The following is a 17,550-nucleotide window of genomic DNA, read 5'->3' as shown; positions in this document are numbered from 1 at the left end:
GAGATTGTACAGAGTCGCTCACACTCTTATAAAGGGGTCGAGCGGGGCTGTGTGGAAGAAGTAAAGGGAAAGTTTAAAGTATCTACTGGTTTAAATGAGAATGCTTGGGGTCAAACGAAGCCGCAATGTCATGCGAACCGCAAAGGCACAAGCACATCGCCTCTAACAAATTGGCTACGTTAAAATTGCACCTAATTTGTTCCTCAACTGACAGCTCTAGCGATCTATACAGGTCTGATCGACTCTGCACTTACATTTAAACATTCATATTATTACAAGAGCTGTGCAGTTTATTAACTAGGCAGCCCCTGTCGCTGAATCACGAGCACTGCTCCTATATTCTAAAATATTGCTCATTTGGCATGGCTACCGCACTTACTTATTATATACAAAAGATTAACCATATCCCTTTGCACTATGTTCACATCCCTGCGGAGTAAAAAAAAGCATGTCCAAATGAGAAATTTGATAAAGCCATGCCATAGTGATAGTTACAAAAGCGAATGGCGTCTGAAATGCAAATGTGAAAGCCCAGTGCATTCTTTTGCAACGTGTTCTTATTACTTTTTATACCTGAAACACAATGGCATAAAAATATTGTTGTTTCCCGATATTTTACCTCCGTGATATTACGCAAGCGCTGAAAAGAAATATACAATGCACATCATGTTGTGAACTATTCCCATATTGGTTAAGACAATGGCGTCACTTTGTCTATTTGATGCCGTAGAAGAGGTGAACGGTATCTTACGCGATAATACTACGCTCAATGTCGCCGTTTTCAAAATTGGTAGTGCAGGAAGCTAACTTCACGGACTAAAAATGCTAATTTTGACATTAAATATTTTGAGCTCCATTACTGGTAACAAATTTAAAACGTGGACTCGGTTTTTCTGTTGATAGCCTTTATACCTTAACATGTTCCGGTTTTATTGAATGGATGTATCCAGGATGTATGCATACTCCTTTATCTTTACTGCTTAAGAACTTTCAGATCTAAAAAAGAAGCAGGTACTTGAATATAGTAGTGCTGTAATGTTGGAAAAGAGCCATGTGCTCGGCTACAGCAGGTGTCGCGGTTTTGCGTAAAAAAATCATTTGTTGCGTGTAAGCTTCCTCTTGTTGGCCCACTCTGATGGAGAAGAGGATCACTGGAAATGCGATGCCAGTTTAGTTGCGAGAACATGCCTGCAAACGTTGCTCCTTCTTTTCCTTCTTTCTTGTTTACAGACAAGGAAGGAAAAGCTAGGAGGGAGCGCGCGGCAATACTCTTGAAGCCTAGTCATAAAAAATAAAAGGGAGCGAGTCGGTCTCCGCGTGATTAGACCACGTGATAGCATGCGGGGATATCTACTACCGATGGGCATCGCGCATGCGTCAATCGGCGCCGCGCGGTGTTTGCCGCGCGCGCAGCACCGGGGAATCGGCGCGATAACCCATGCTCGCCACAGCAGACAGCCCCGCGCTCCCGCGCCAAGGCAGACGCGTGCATTAAAACATACCGACATCAAAACACTGAGAGTGACTGGGAGAGCGAAAAAACGGGGTAGGAAACTGCTTCCTCGGCGTTTGGCTTGCGAAGGTTGGCCGCGTGATTTCACGCTCCTTCCTAGTTTTTCCTTCCTCCATGTTTACAGACGTCACAAGAACAAGGAAATTCGTCTGATGATATGAGAAAACTCGCTGTCTATACAGCATTTACGCTCTTGTGCAACACAGAGCCACCTGCGTATCAAATTGTGCAAGCTTGGGCTTCACGCAATTGGACACCCGAGAAGCGCTTGTGTTTTTTCCCCGGAAATAAATGCTTCTCTCTTTCTACAGCGAGCACCCTCTAAAGGCAGGGTCTTGGCATCAGGGTCAAGCTTAGATCAGAATCCAGTGCAGCAGAAATAACATCGCGTTATCAAAAAGTGGCTCGTAGAAGTGTGAAGCAATTTCTAGTACTTGGTAAAGAGCGATTGCAGTGAGGTCGGAAGGTTGCATTGGGGCTGCTCCTCATCGGCTGAGATAAGTCTATACACCTAGAGCACGTTATCTTGCCAAAGCACGTGGAGCTTTTTTTTTATTAGATGCAGGTTGGCTGTAAGTGACAGAATGAAAAGAGGCCATGCACTGCTAACAGTCAGGACGCGCCGCGAATTGGAACCCAGTCCAGAGAGAAACTGCCTGTGACTAAAGAGTGCGGTGATATAAAATCGCGTATGGCGGCGTGGGGGAACACTGGCTTCTGTCGAAACAGACTTCGGGAACTGATCGCCGATTGCTTCACTAACTGGATGACATTTCGCTAAGGTCGAGCGCCAGACGCAATCTCTAGGCACCAGTACACGGACGTCTTTAGCATTCTGTGACGAGGCATCGCACCGGTTTAAGAGCCTAACGTGAGTCCAACGTTCTATTGCCATTTCAGTGCCAGAGGCTGATTCTGATTGACCCCAACTTCATAAATTAAAAAGAAATCTATAGTTTGTTATTTGCTTCCAATTCACCGATAGTTCAAGCTTTTTAATTATTAGTTTTGCTCATCACCTGCTCCTACGGCTTCATGATAATGCGCTACCCAGTTGAGCAAGATCAGGAGTGCCGAGAATTGAACCTAGACGCTGTGGCCGCGCTTCGATGAATGTGGATCGAAAACGGCTCTAGTGTACGGTATGATGGGAGTGCAGATTAATAATTCCCAGGTCATCGAAATTAATCCAGAGCTCGCCGATAAGTCACACATCATAGGCTGAGTCGCTTTGCCACGTTAAACATCAAGCACCGTTACATACCATAGCATGCTATACCATACCATACCGTTACATACCATAGCATGCTATACCATACCATACCATGCCATACCATACCATACCATACCATACCATACCATACCACACCGTACCATACCATACCATACCATACCATACCATACCATACCATACCATACCATACCATACCATACCATACCATACCATGCCATACCACACCGTACCATACCACACCGTACCATACCGTACCGTACCGTACCGTACCGTACCATACTATACAATATCATACCATACTATACCATATAAAAATTACCATACCATACCATACCATACCATACCATACCATACCATACCATACCACACCACACTGTACCATACCAATCGATGACATAACACAACATAACATAACATAACATAACATAACATAACATAACATAACATAACATAACATAACATAACATAACATAACATAAAGATAACATGCTAGTTTTCGCTTCTGCGTGAAGCGTGCGTGAGTTATATGGTAGAGGCTGAACGGTGCACTTAGCTCCAGAGTCTCAGGACATTATAAATGTTCGAGTTGCGCTGTGAGCCTACCATAATATTCTATTATTATAAAACTTGTTCAAATCACAGAAATTTGTGCAGATGGATATAGGGGGTCACTATGCCAGATTACACTTGGTGCAATATATTACTGAACGTAATCAAGTCACCGAAAGCAAACGAAGAATGAGAGTGCTGTTCATTTTAAGTTGCGATGCTGAGGAATGCAAAATAGTTGTGTTATCATTTTGAGGGCCAAAAATATTCACTGAAGAGGTAGAATTAATGAGTAAAATTTAGTTAAGTATCTTTGCAGTGCTTTGTGACACTCGACTGTCCCCTAATATTTTAGCCCGAAATGAATACATAAGACGTACTGCTGCAGGGAATGTGATAGGCACAGCAAGAGATTCGTTGTCCCGAAGTAGAACTTCTCGAACACGCAAAGACAAAATAGAAGTGTAATTGTTCTTTGCGGTGGCTTCAGGTAAGTAATGGGGATCATAAGCTTGCTAGGACTGCAAAGCTTCTGAAACACGACAAGGGCATTAACGCGACATCATAAAAGGACATGAACGGAGAAATTCTGGTGTTGTCGTTGGTGTCGTCGTATGCGTTGGCGTGTGAGTGTAAACTGAAGGGTATGACGCTGGCAGGTAGTAGCTGGCAGGTAGTAGCTGCCAGGTGGTAGCTGGCAGCTGACATGATCAAGAACTGATACTTCGACAGTTTGTACTTCGAGATCACGTGATATAAGAATGTTGGAAGCTGCTGCCGACTCGGGTTGCTCGTTGGCGGTGGGAGAGTAGAGTAAGAACCAGTCTTCCGGTGCTCTTTGTTAATAACTGCATGTATGCGAACGAGAAACTGATATCGCGTCTTACCTATAACAATTATTTTAAGGTGTTATGTTTTCTGCGCCCATTTACCTTGAATAACAACAAGCTCAAAAAGGATAAACTTGTTGGCCTGACACCCTAAACTCGTTGAGATCTTATCAACGTTTCGTTTTTTACTGCTCGCTGAGAAGGTGGTGTCATACTGCTGCGGACACAGTGATGCCAGCTGATGGTCACAGTTTACACTAGAACAAAAGCAATTTGGCGCTCATTCTTAGAAGATTGAGCAAGTTGGCACTGTGCTCGATATCGTTTGAGTGTCCTGGTTGCTTCCCGATAAGAATGACAATAGAGGCTGATAGAGTACACCCAGCCCCAATGCTTAGTATCGGATAATGCACTGACGCAGAGCATGTAGTTCGCAAGTGCTAGTGATAAGGGCTGTTTGCTGAGGTGTCCCAAATGGATCTTAATCTGTAGTTGTAAGTCCATTAATGCACTGACGTTATTGTTACGTCCATTAGGGCTGGAAAATTTTCAGAGAAGTTGCGAATGAGCCTTTGAAGATTAGCAATTTTGTGCTCTCCTCATTCTGTTTTAGTCTGCGCTTTTTATGACTTAGTAATCTTTGCAGAAAAGCTTTGCCATATTTCATATGACATGGCACTGGTACAAGCTGGAACCGAGCTACGCGCTTATTACATCACAATTGTCACAAACCTGTCCCTTAGGCCTCGATTGTATTGGTCGACATATAGGCTGGTCAGAATCAGCCAATAGCTGTGGGGCTGATCGGTTCGGTTGGATAAATTTGTGACAGGATTGTGGTATGATCGCTGTTCGTAATACGGTCCTTTGCGTGTTTGAACATGTGTACACGTTCAACCTTGAAATCTTTCCGAAGTTGAAGATAAGCTGCAAAATTCGAAAATTGGTGCCGCATGTCTGTTAGGAATGCGGAAAGCCATGCAAAACGAGAGCACAGTAACTCCCTCCTTCGGCGTGTTACTTTTCTATTCGTCATTGCATCTTTTTTTTCCGAAAGCTTATTGTTCAAAAATTCCTTCACAAGAGTGAGAAGACCAAATATCCGACCTTGGTTCTGCGAATCCTTCAAAATAAATTTAGGTTTGGATCTAGTTAGGTGGTTTGCCATCGATCAAAAATAAATTTTCATAGCACGCGTGCGCGCCTGACAATATGCGACGAGCTACGATAAAACTACGTCTCTGATCAGAGTTTTTGGGTCGCGTCGGTTAATGCTGGCTGGCAGGGTGCGACATATAACGTATCAAACAAGCGCGTGGGACATGTAAGCGACACTAACTGTGGAGAGCTACAGGTAGTTTTTTTTTAGGGGGCACTGGTATCGCATCCCACAGGATCCTGTCAGCCTTCTGCTTACAGGAAAGCTTGGCCACCTTCGTGAGTAGAACTGAGTATTAAGACCTAAGGAGTAGCAGAGGAACGTCAGAACCCACCTTAGCTGGTTAGGATAGGTGTAGAGCGACGCAGTGAGACATATAGAAAAACCGATGAGCGCCAAGAAATCGTCAGGCTGAAGAAGAGAGCTCTTTTCGCCCTTCCGTACTGTGAACGCAGATGTTTTCTCAAGATGCCATTTTGCCAAAAGGCCCGACAGAAGTTGCAAACCGCACGGATGGCTTTTCATCAACATATTTCGGGTTGTATTATGTCTAAGAAGCTACCATCTTTCGAATAGGTGAGACCAATGCTTCACGAACTGACACAGACATTTTTGGGCCACTGGGTTGTCGTTGATGACTCACTAGATAGCTTAAAATAAGTCCTTGTGGAATGGGAACCTTAAACGGAGGGGGGGGGGGGGGGGCAGATTGTACCAAAGGACCACCTGCTACGTGCGTACTCGTGAAGCTTAGTCCAGAAGACGCAAGAGACAGGGGAACGGCGATGTTACCAGCATGGCGTTGGATGCTCAGTTTAGAGGTGATTCGTTCAGCGTTGCGCGTTTGTCATGAGACAGGCTTGAGGATGTCGTAAATTGGAGTGGTAGCTATATCATAGATTTCTTAACTGACCAAAATTATAAAATGAGGCGTATATAACCAAGCGGTGAGTGTATGCAAAGCCTTCAGGCCCCTTAAATGATCACCTGGCAATTTTTAAAGGAGGGCGTTTTTTTGGGACTTTACAAGACGGAGTTTCGTGCCCCTTTTCTAGGGCACAGATGCATCAGTGATGCGGCAATACAGCCCACCCCAACATCTAGTGGCACTTACCCCGCCAACAGGTGCCATTGTGCACTTGGCCGAGCGGAGTGAAACCGGACGGCATGCCTCACATTAAAGGAACCAAGATGCGCTATAAAAAGACAGCCACAGGAAAAAGCCAAGGAGACAGACAGAGCGCTCTGTCTGTCTCCTTGGCTTTTTCCTGTGGCTGTCTTTTTATAGTGCATCTTGGTTCCTTTAAAGCAATGCACCAACTCGCCCAAGAAGAAGTTCTTCTAAACTACCTAATAAAATGCCTCACATCATGCGCGGTGTCGCGGACGATTTTTCTGTAGTCGTAAGATCCCCGTTAGGTGTCAGACGCAGATGGCGCTTTATAGTGGCAGCTGTATGCAGGATGTTTCTAGCTCTGCTCAATATCGCCTCATCAGTTTCACAATAACAGCTTGAGGGGCTAGTTAGTGCTGCATAATACCCAGAAACGTGGCGCAACAAACACAAAGACAAGCGAAGAGACATGGATGGACATGTCCTACTGCACATGTGTGGTGGTGGTTGTTAGTGTGTGACTATGTGACCATGTAGTGGACTTTGTGACTGTCCAGCGTGGTATTAGCTGCTGGGCAAAGCATAGGTGTGGAAATGCACGTGCGCGTAGAATTGGTGACTGCCATGCTTGGACGATGTTTATGTTCTGCGGGGAAGAAAGTATCACTATCTCCTTGGCAAAGAGGAGGATGATAAGATGTACTTGAGTGTAGAAGAAGAGGAGTGGTGAAGAGGAAGTGTGTTCAAATCCATAAAGCAGTTGGTAGTGTGCGCGTGTGTTGTGTCTCTTCGCTTGTGTTCGTGTTTGTTGCGCCACATTTCTGGGTTTCATCAGTTTCAGCCTAGCAACATTGCGCATGACCTCATATGCGATGAGAAAATGTTTTGCAGAGTGAGAACGGGCTGTCAGGTGGCACATTTATTGTGTAGGCAATACTATACAAGGTTTCAGCCCATCGCGTAAACCCGGCCGTTAGCCACGTTTGACCTTTAGATCGACCGCAGATGGGGTACCTCTTCAAGCCGTCGGGTAAACTCGGTCTGTAGCCACGCCGCGCCGAAGCAGAAGAAGAAGAAAAAGAAGAAGGAGAAGAAGAAGAAAAAAGAACAGAAAGAAAGGCTGCGTCGGCTTTGATTACGCAACCTACCGGGTTTAACTAAAGCTATACCCCAGCTAATTTTATTTTGGAACTGTTACTTCACAAATTCGCTAAACAAAAAAACGAAAGCTTAGAAAAAAAGCTCGTGCTGAGTTCCGACCCTTGCCATCTAACGGTAAAAGTAAGGTATTCTCTGAAGCAGAGAGTGTTAACATAACACAGACTGAGACTTATAATCCTGTCATTCAATGAATCGACCAAAAGGTCACCCCACCAAAATGCACTGCGCCAATCTTCGTAATTAGGTCATGTTCCTTCCATGTACAGATGGGTTTCGTTAACATATTCTCGCTTGTTTTAATCGAAAACTAGGAATAAGCTTGCAGATGGTGCGATATTTTTAACATTTATCCAAGCCTAGATACTCCATGATGTACTATACCACCGACTGTGCAATAACTAACACGACGAACGCAAGCAAGCGCATATACAGGCGTTTAAGCTATAAATAAAGCACAGTTAAATAACTATCTATGTTGCTCCCTTAGGATGAATTAATTCAAGTGCAAGACATGGCAAAAATCAGAGAGATAGACGGAAACGTCTATGCTGCATTCATCTTCAGTTCAAGTAGTTATGGAGATAATTTCAAATTATAAAATAAAATTGTGTGTACTCTTTGAAACTTTGTTTCAGTATCTACGAGAACTGCTCAAAATTTTGAAGCTGAAGCGACTAGTTGTTCATTGGGAATATCGGGCCCCTTGTCCCGCAATCAAAGTTTTACATTTTTACCTCAATCAAAAAATTCTAGCAGCCGCGAAAATGTAGGCGATTCTGTTATTAACGAGTGAAAAACAAGGAGCAGAAATGCTTTAAACAAGTGTCTTATTTGACAATGTCATCCATACCTGGCAAATGTGCGATGACTACTTTCCCTGAGTTTTCTAGCTACGGTTTCTCTAAATCTCTTTATGAATACGAGATAAGGGACTTTACCCTCTGCGTACAAAGCAACGCGGACGGAAAAGTTGCCTGTAGCCAGCATTTTCTAATAACCGAGATGCACAGCAAACGTCGCTGCTTACGTCACTCTACCGTTATTTTGCTTGCGTTCTGCCAGCTGATAGCGTGCTCAGTGCACGACTAGTGGCTAGCAGAGGTCGGTAGCCTCTGTTGTTTTTTACCCAGCTCAGCTATCTCCTCAGCAACATTGCTTTCGGGAGATCGCGTAAACATGTTCATAGAAGGATGGTTTGGCCATTTTTGTTTGTTTGAAAAGTTTAACGTCCCAGTTCGATTGAGGGTATGAGGGAAGCCGTAAAAAAGAGAGCCAAATAACTTCGACAGCTGCTGTTGCTTAATATGCTAAGATATTGCACAGTGGGCGTCTTGCATTTTGTCTCCAGATGGAAGCAAGGTTGCAGCGGTTGGGCTACGGGCTTAAGTCTCTTATTACATAATACGTGTTCTGGGTAAAGGGAAAAACATCAAAAATATATGTTATTTCTCACCATAATTCTGCTTCAAGGCTACATCAGTCAGGGCTCCAATTTTTCAGCTTTATATTCCAGCAGATAAGCAGCCTTTGTCAGAGAAACAATATACTTACTGGCGGCAGCGATGGATGCCACGTGCAGGGGACACACAAAACATGGTCAAGAACTGGTCAGCAGGTTGTTCCACGAGCGCTCACGCTGTATTGATGCGCATCCACTCCCTCAGCGCACACGTTGCGAGTTTTGTTTCGTTCTCATGCTCCGTTGAAATTTTGAGGCACTCCCAGGGAAATTTTGTTCAACTGAAGCAAAACTTTAGTTGGGCGAACGCGAAGAAATGAGACCAATATCAATCAGGAGTAATGAGAAATGGAGGGTAAGTAGCCATGTGACCGAAATGCCATTTCATGTAACGTTGTCAGGTAGGAGGTTAATGTGTAGAACATCGGGTGTATTGGTGTCGTGTCGGAAGAGCCTTTCCTAGCACTTAGAAAAATGTAGTTCTATGTTTTGTAGGCATTCTTTCAGACTGTCTAAATAACACTGGATAATAAGATCGTGTTACTGCTTTAGTCTTCTAAAAGTAGACACTTAAGGCAGCCATTGTCTGTGCTGGTTCTGAGTTAAATGACGTCTTCTTTATTTTTTAGCTCTCTCACCGGTCCCCGTCATTTGCTTTGGCTGCCTCTTCGACACAGTCGCGGAGTAGTCAATTCATATCAATTTTAGTTGAACAAAACATATCTGGCAGAAATTCCTGCTGAGTGCACGTAAATACAAAATGCTGCTGAGAATCTACCTTTCACTGGCGTCTTTTGTCAATAGTGAACAATCGCAGCAGTCATACAGGAGGATACTTTTGATGTGAAATTTTTCGTACACGATGTCATCTGCATTGCATTTCATCTGACATGACTAGACACCAGAAAAGTGGATATCCATCATCTGGTTTGCAGTCAGAACACTATAAAATATTTCAAGGAGGTCCTGAGTTGAGTGGCGATATCTACACCTGAAATCAGGAGCATGATAGCATTATTTACGCAGCTACACGTAGTACTTATATATATATATATATATATTGTCAGTGGTTATATCGATGAAGATTACCACACTACAGTAATCCTCCATTCCTCCTATATATATATATATATATATATATATATATGAAGGAAAGAAGCCAACAGTCGGCGAGGCCAAGGAAAGCATTGGAGATTGTACTTTATGACTCTCTTTTTTTTTTAATTTTTACTTCGATACTCACATAAATTACGAATGTAATCTGGTTAGGGGAAAGAGAATTAAACACAAAGTAGAAGAAAAAACAACGTGCCGATGGTGGGAACCGAACCCACGACCTCCGAATATCACGTCCGGTGCTCTTCCAACTGAGCTACATCGGCCGCTGTCCCCCCTGCTACTTTTTTTGCTTCACTCTCAAGGTTCGTATACAGACAACATTAATACCCAAAAAAGTAGCCGGGGGACAGCGGCCGATGTAGCTCAGTTGGAAGAGCACCGGACGCGATATTCGGAGGTCGTTGGTTCGGTTCCCACCATCGGCACGTTGTTTTTTCTTCTACTTTGTGTTTAATTCTCTTTCCTCTAAACAGATTACATTAGTAATTTATGTGATTATCGAAGTAAAAAATAAAGAAGGGACAATAAGTACAACCCCCAATGCATTCATTGGCCTCGCCGACTGTCGGCTTCTTTGCTTCATGTATTATAACGAATGCCCTCATTTCCCCTTCATTTATATATATATATATATATATATATATATATATATATATATATATATATATATATATATATATATATATATATATACGCACAGCCTAAAACTCAGTTTTGATATGCGCTGCAGACCATTTCAATGAAAAGGAATATTTTATCGCTGAATTTTATTTATAACCGCACTTTTTCCGTGCCAGTTGCTGTCAAGCTTGTTTTAGTCGCAGATGAGAAGCGACTAACATGGCACTTCTCGTTCACATCTGGTGTGAGCGGAATAGCAGCACCTGCGAGCTGTTTATAGTCACGCAAGTTTGGGAAAAGTTCAATGTATCTTTCAAAACGTACTTATACTTTCACAAGCTTTTGAGCGGCTACCCTGCATGTTAGCAGCATTACAGGCGCTGTAACCGAAAAACTAATTTTCCGTAAGCGCCACATGGCATTAGCAGAAGAGAGACGACAACCTTGCTTTTCGGCTTGGGAGGCTGTTCTAAGGAAAGGAAAAGCGCAGGTAATATCTCATTCTGGGTTCACTACTGAACATGGCGACGTGGGATGACAGGAGGCGCCGAAGAGGCTACAGAGAAATATATCCGGATGTCGTGAAGTTAATTTTTCACGTGTAGCTCTCCCGTTTTCTAGCTGAAAGTGTGAATAAATTTATGAAGGAACATATGCTGCTTGTTCTCATATTGCAGCACATATATATTTCACATTGAAATTATGGTGAAAGAGTATGCAAAAGACAACTTGATGTGACGAGAACAACTTCCCGCTCAGTAATAGCATGTGCCCAACTGCTCCACCGAGGTCAAATGGTAATTTGCTGGTGTTATTATTAGGCTTGCAAAAAGACCTTGGCATGCAACAAAGCGCCTCTAAAGAGCAGGTTTGTGCGTACTTGTGGTTGGCTGTCCACACAGCAACGGCCTAAAGTGGGCCGGAAAAACTCATGCAGAAACACTTGCTTTGAAGCTTTTACTAATCTGACACACAGCCACATGGAGATTCAAGCATCAGTGATGTTTACTGCCTTATGATAGCAGTTCACGACGAACACGCTGGCTTCAGAGGAAGAAGTTGTACCTGTCCTTTCAGGGTAGCGCGAGCTAAGCCGTTTCGAAGCACTTGAAATGGTAGCTGTTCAGAACGTAGTTCGCTTTAACTGCTCATTGGATTATTTTCGGTCTGGAAGCTTTCTAAAGAAGCAGTAACATGCAAGATAAACACGGCGGTTGCGGTGATTTTCTTGATGTGCGCCAAACTAAACTAGGGCTGACGCATAACAAACAGGAGCGGTTAGCAAGCAACATCAATCAAGGAGAAAACAGCAAAGCAGGGTGCTGGGGAGCTTCGGAAGCGCCCCATTTCGCAGCAAGCAGTCCTGCCTGCTGTCATACCCAGAAATGTAGGGCAAGGCTGCTTTTTCAACGGAAGTGCTTTGGCTCAGTTTTCTGGCGTATTGTAAGATTATACTACACCGATCAATAGGTTCACAGGTCCTTCCTCGTGGTGCTTGTATATTTTGTTAAATATTGCCAAGAATGGGTACAAATGGATTTCCGTGGTAGTCGTTACTACTCTATTCGTATGCAGGATAAACATTAAAGGCAAGAGGTTTGTCCACACCGGATGATTCCACCATCGCCATTAGTTTTGAGGCAGCGTAGTTGCCTTATAATCAGTGTCCAATACGCGACCAATTGAAATGGTGCAGTCATGACGCACCTGAGTACCCAATATAAGCGCTGGACGGACTTTGATATCAAATGCGCTATGCATTTGAAGACTAAGCCATTCTAGTAAAAAAAAAACTAAGAAAGAGGTCTTGTCAGGCGGTCGTCTAGACAACGTTCGATGACATTCGCCCGTGCCCTTCTTTTCACCGCGCTGCAAGACCTGTCTATCTTGTTTATTTGCTTGTGTTTGTGAAACCAGAGCACGAATGACGCAACTCGCTGGACAGCAACCGCGTGAAGAATCCGAGCCTGCCAAGAAATGCGAGAGTTTGTTATCAAGAAGCCATTAGCATATAGGCCTGGACAATAAAAATGAAGAAAACGAGAATAAAAATAGGAAGGCGTTGATTTGCCTCAAGGACGCAATGGGAGCGTGAAGACAAGGATGCGGCGTGTTGCTGGGCGCATAACTGGCAGCGTTATACGTTTTCATTCTTCACGTGTCTTTCTTGGTCCACATCATAAGAAACGTTTTAGGTTTTGCTTTTTTGGAGCTTTATAATTTATTTCCTTTTTTTATCAGCAACTGTGGAAAACTCGTGACTATCATAATAAAACGCTCGTTAAAAACTAGTTTGTCATTTTTGAAAAATGTCGAAAGACCAGGATATCACCGCAAAGTAATGATACTTCCTTGAGTCTTACTGTGGGAACAATAACTAGGTGTTTAAAACAACCACATAGCTGTGCTATGGAAGAATCATCAATACTATTACCTAGTTTAAGCAAAAAAAAAACTTTAATAAATTGGGAATGGCAAGAACATTTGGCGCACTTGAGCTCGGCTCCTATTTAGGGTAAACGGGTAATGACGGCTCCAGTTTAATATCTAAAAAAAGAGACTGTTGGATCTGCGCCTCTTCTATAGGAGGTGCTGGTTCAATATACCATTTGAAAACTTTGTATTTTTGTTCTTAGCCCATCTGACCATCACACCACATAATTCGTTTACTACAGCCTAAATCTAGATTGTGATTTATGATTGTCAAAAATTATGCCGTGATATTGAATTATTCGCATCCTTGTTTATTTGAGAAAGTGCAGTATACTCATTAAATACTGCATGAAAATTACACATGTTAGTTACTTTAAATTAACCAGAAAAAAAAGACTAGTCATCACTTGCACTGTGCCGCAAAAAAATATTGCTCTCGCTTGTCACGAACGGTCGGTATATAATTTCAGAGCTATTGCTTTTTTTCCACCTAAGAGAAAACTATTTTCAAACGCTTACGAATGGATGACAGACTGCAATATAAGTTGAGAGAATTGAAGCAGAGTTGCATGTGTACTTTTTATGAAAAGGTTCAAATAAAGTTCAAGAATTCAAAAATATGTCGCTTCGATAAGAAGTGGAGGGCTACCTTTCCACGTTTACACCCATAGTTCCGTAGGCCAGGTGACTAAAAACATTTCTTGCTGCCTTGGCATATTTTCCAAATATTTTTTGTCATTATTTTCTCCACCGTTCCTTTTAGTTTAGAGAGCTGCCGAGCTCCGCCTTCTCAGCACAGTAATTTTGCCCCTCGGCATACTGAAAATGCTTATAGGTATGCTATCAAGGTGGCTCAAAAGACTCTCGCGGAATACACCTGGTGTGATGTGAAATGTTTCCTGAACAGAATTTGCCTGTGTGGTTGAATGTATGATTACAAAGATCCTTTCGCTAAGTTGATGAGCCCCCATGAACCAAAATCTATAGCTCATGTCATTATGCTCAGTGCAATGTCAATAAATAGAACTGCTGCGCAAGTTTCGTTACAAAGAAGTCAATCCCAGCGAACGGCCGCAGTTCTAGCAAAAAAATATGTATGCACAAGGAAATGCTGTAGGGCTGGGAGCACACTACCTGGCTCAAGATAACCGTCTTCCTCCACTCCTTCCATTCGTCGCAACTGAGAAACACGCGCAAATTCTGAGGTGTGTGGGTCGGCCGTACGACCACCAAGCTAACAACCCTTCCGATGAGCACAGAGGGAACACAGGTCTGGCTCCGCCCTCTCACGGGCTTCGCAAGCTCCCTGCTACAAAGCCACATCCGAAGCTGGGAAGCCCTCTATAAGGTTGCGCATGGCATAGCCCTCGCACGCGACTCTATGCATCCCTGGTCGCCAGTGGCAGGTGCCGTTGCCTGCGCAAGGCTCCGTCGAAACTGCCGCATCACAGTAAGTTTCATTTAGAGGCGCATACACTGTATAGTCGTGTTTGGTTCAACAGGTCACTCACCCTCTCCATTTGCGTCATTGCGAGCGGTGCACAAAAAGATCACCCGTTTCCAGTTTCTGCCAGCATCACCACTTCTCGCTAGCCTCTCTCTCATTTCTCTTTTTCTCGGTGTTGTTATCCGCATTTCTCGAAAAAGAAATTTCTTTGACGTGCACCGCAGAACTGTTTATCTGACACAGAGGGTATGCGCGCTTTCGGGGGCGTAAACAAATTCATTACCGTAAGCTGGCAGCTGTAAGCGTGTGGTTGGTCCTCTTCTCTCTCGCTCACTAATTATTTCAGTTTCGGATTCATTCGCCAGTTGCCCCTTACCAGGCACTGCATCTGTATCTCCTTACCGGTCAGTAGCGAGCCGGACAAAGCCATCAATACGGGAGTTAGAACAAAGGTTAGACACAGCTGTTGCTTGTGTCGTCTACCTCAGGCTGTCACATAGCTCGGACAAGAGCGATGTTACGTTGCACAATGCTGCATGTTCGAAGAAGCAAAGCCAGCGATTAGTGACATTTTAAAGGATGAAGGGCCTCAAAAGTTCAGCTTAGAAAGGGAAAATAATAGCCCTACTGAAATCTGAAATTTTGTTTGCGAAACCGCCATGATACGTTTGCAAACTTGACCAACGCAACTAGCAGGAAAACGTTGTGTTGATGATGACATTCAATCCTGTCACCGTTTTTCTACGGAGCTCGAAAGCAACAGTGGAGCAAGTCCATTTTGAGTGTGCACTGTGGCCTTAGGAATCATCCGCTACATTATCTGTCCTACTCGCGCATTGAGTGCGGATGCATCATCGACGTGTACAGACCTTTTCTGAGGTATGCTAAACGTGCTTTTGTTCCTTTTTGATAGAAAGTTTAACGTTATGGCTTGAAACGGCGATATGAAGCGTTCTAACCACGCGATTATTCCCTAGCTGGGGAATCCGAATGTGATTTTTTGACCCTTTTTTGCTGCTTACTATCACCCTCTTCGCAATGCTTAAAGTGTCTGCATGGATTCGTGACCACGTGCTCTATAAACGCGATAGAATGAGTAAAAACTACCGCGCATGCTAACCAGGCTCTACATCTCTGGGATAAACAACGTAGAAATCAGGTTCACTTGCTTCTACCTTTGTGGGATTGGAATTTTCTCATTGCTGTTATAAAAATTTAGTTTTGCACTGCTGTTTGTGAAGTTATCTATGACTAATTTCAAGTCATTAAATAGGAAGCATTTGCAAGTACACCAACGTTTCCACAATTTGCATGAGGCCACACGACGCAGACGCAGAAATATCAGGTAATCAGTCTATGGCTTATTTTGTTGAAACACTAACGCCGAAACGGCGAACAAGTAATCCAGACACATTGACAAGTAGCAGTGGTGCGCGGTTCTGAATTCTGTTCTTTCATCCGCGGTTCAGAATCATATTCAAGGAGGTGGACTGTCGGTTACAGCTTAGAAGAAATTGAAAGCTACCGATAAACGTTCAGTTCATTGTAAAGCAGGGGCACGTGTGAACAAAATTACTGGATTTCTTATTACCCTCAGGGCTGAAACATTACATATCTGCAGAAAAACTGTGTACGTAAAATTGGTACTTCAATATAAGGTTAGATCTCTTTATATAGATCAAGCATTTGGCAAGCACTCGCAGATTATGTCTAGCAGCTTACCGGTATCGCTAAAGAGGAAAGTATATAACAGTTGCATCTTACCTGTACTCACCTATGGCGCTGAAACGTGGAGGCTAACCAAGAGAGTTCTACTTAAGTTGAGGACAACCCAGAGGGCTATGGAACGAAAAATGGTAGGGGTAACATTAAGAGATAGGAAGCGTGCAGAGTGGGTCAGAGAAATAACTCAAGTTACCGACATTCTAGTGGAAATTAAGAAGAAGAAATGGACATGGGCAGGACATGTAGTGCTAAGAGAGGATAACCGATGGTCGATTAGGGTAACAAACTGGATTCCAAGGGAAGGAAAGCGTAGCAGGGGGCGGCAGACAGTTAGGTGGGCGGATGAGATTAGGAAGTTCGCAGGGGTCAAGTGGATGCAGCTAGCACATAACCGGGTTAAGTGGAGAAATATGGAAGAGGCCTTCGCCCTGCAGTAGGTATAGTCAGGCTGATGATAATGATGATGATGATGATGATGATGATGATGATTATATAGATCAATACTTGTTGCTTACATATAGTTCAATGCAACAAGCTACTTAGAAAATAATAAGCAGCGCTAAATTTTATAACATATAAAAGTATTCAGTATGGCGAAAAGCAATATGTCTATGGACAAACAAAAAGTGAAGAAATTTTTACACAAGATTAAGGGTTATTTCTGTGCTCTATATTGCGCAATACAGACTGAAATAGTAGGCTCATTCTCCGCTGCAATACCTTTATTGATTGTTATTCAGTAACCTGCTTGATCTAACATAAAGGCCCAAACACTAACGCTGCATTGAGAGGTTAAAAGACAAGTCTCGTTGAGCTATATAATCCTTGCTGTCATCACTACGAGAGACGATGCAGGACGCCATCATTACAGTGCAATGATATTCGCGAATGAAAAGCCCCTAGAGGCATAAAAATCCTGTTAGCTGCGCATTTGATTACAGACGCATTAGTATCCTGAAACTCTCATGTGGTCGATTCTGATGTTTGGGAGGATTGTGCGCGCGGTGTAAAGCTACAACTGAGAAATCTGCGACGATAAATCTCCGCATGACCTCCGCTTGGTTAAAATGCGATACAAATTCTTGATGCAGAATTCCTTTGACGAATTACTAAGCTTACAACAGTCTCAAGAAAGATAGCACGAAGCTAGGAAACCTTTGCATGTAGATTGTGTTGAAGAAGCGGG

At 43.3% G+C, this 17,550-nt stretch overlaps 1 protein-coding gene and 1 non-coding gene across 4 annotated transcripts in view; one reads left to right on the top strand and one right to left on the bottom strand.

Annotated features, from left to right (window-relative positions):
- Nucleotides 1-17,550, top strand: part of LOC146185633 (cholinesterase-like) — a 47,818-nt gene that overhangs the window by 21,994 nt on the left and 8,274 nt on the right. The gene's annotated exons all lie outside the window — the stretch shown is intronic.
- Nucleotides 10,329-10,401, bottom strand: TRNAS-UGA (transfer RNA serine (anticodon UGA)). Its single transcript has one exon. It is a non-coding gene; the product is annotated as a tRNA-Ser (tRNA).

Source organism: Amblyomma maculatum, chromosome 6, assembly GCF_055883805.1.
Source record: "Amblyomma maculatum isolate TAMU_Amacu chromosome 6, ASM5588380v1, whole genome shotgun sequence".
Classification (NCBI taxonomy): Eukaryota; Metazoa; Arthropoda; class Arachnida; order Ixodida; family Ixodidae; genus Amblyomma; species Amblyomma maculatum.
The sequence above is the reverse complement of the archived record's forward strand: the minus strand, read 5'-3'. Positions and strand labels throughout refer to the sequence as shown.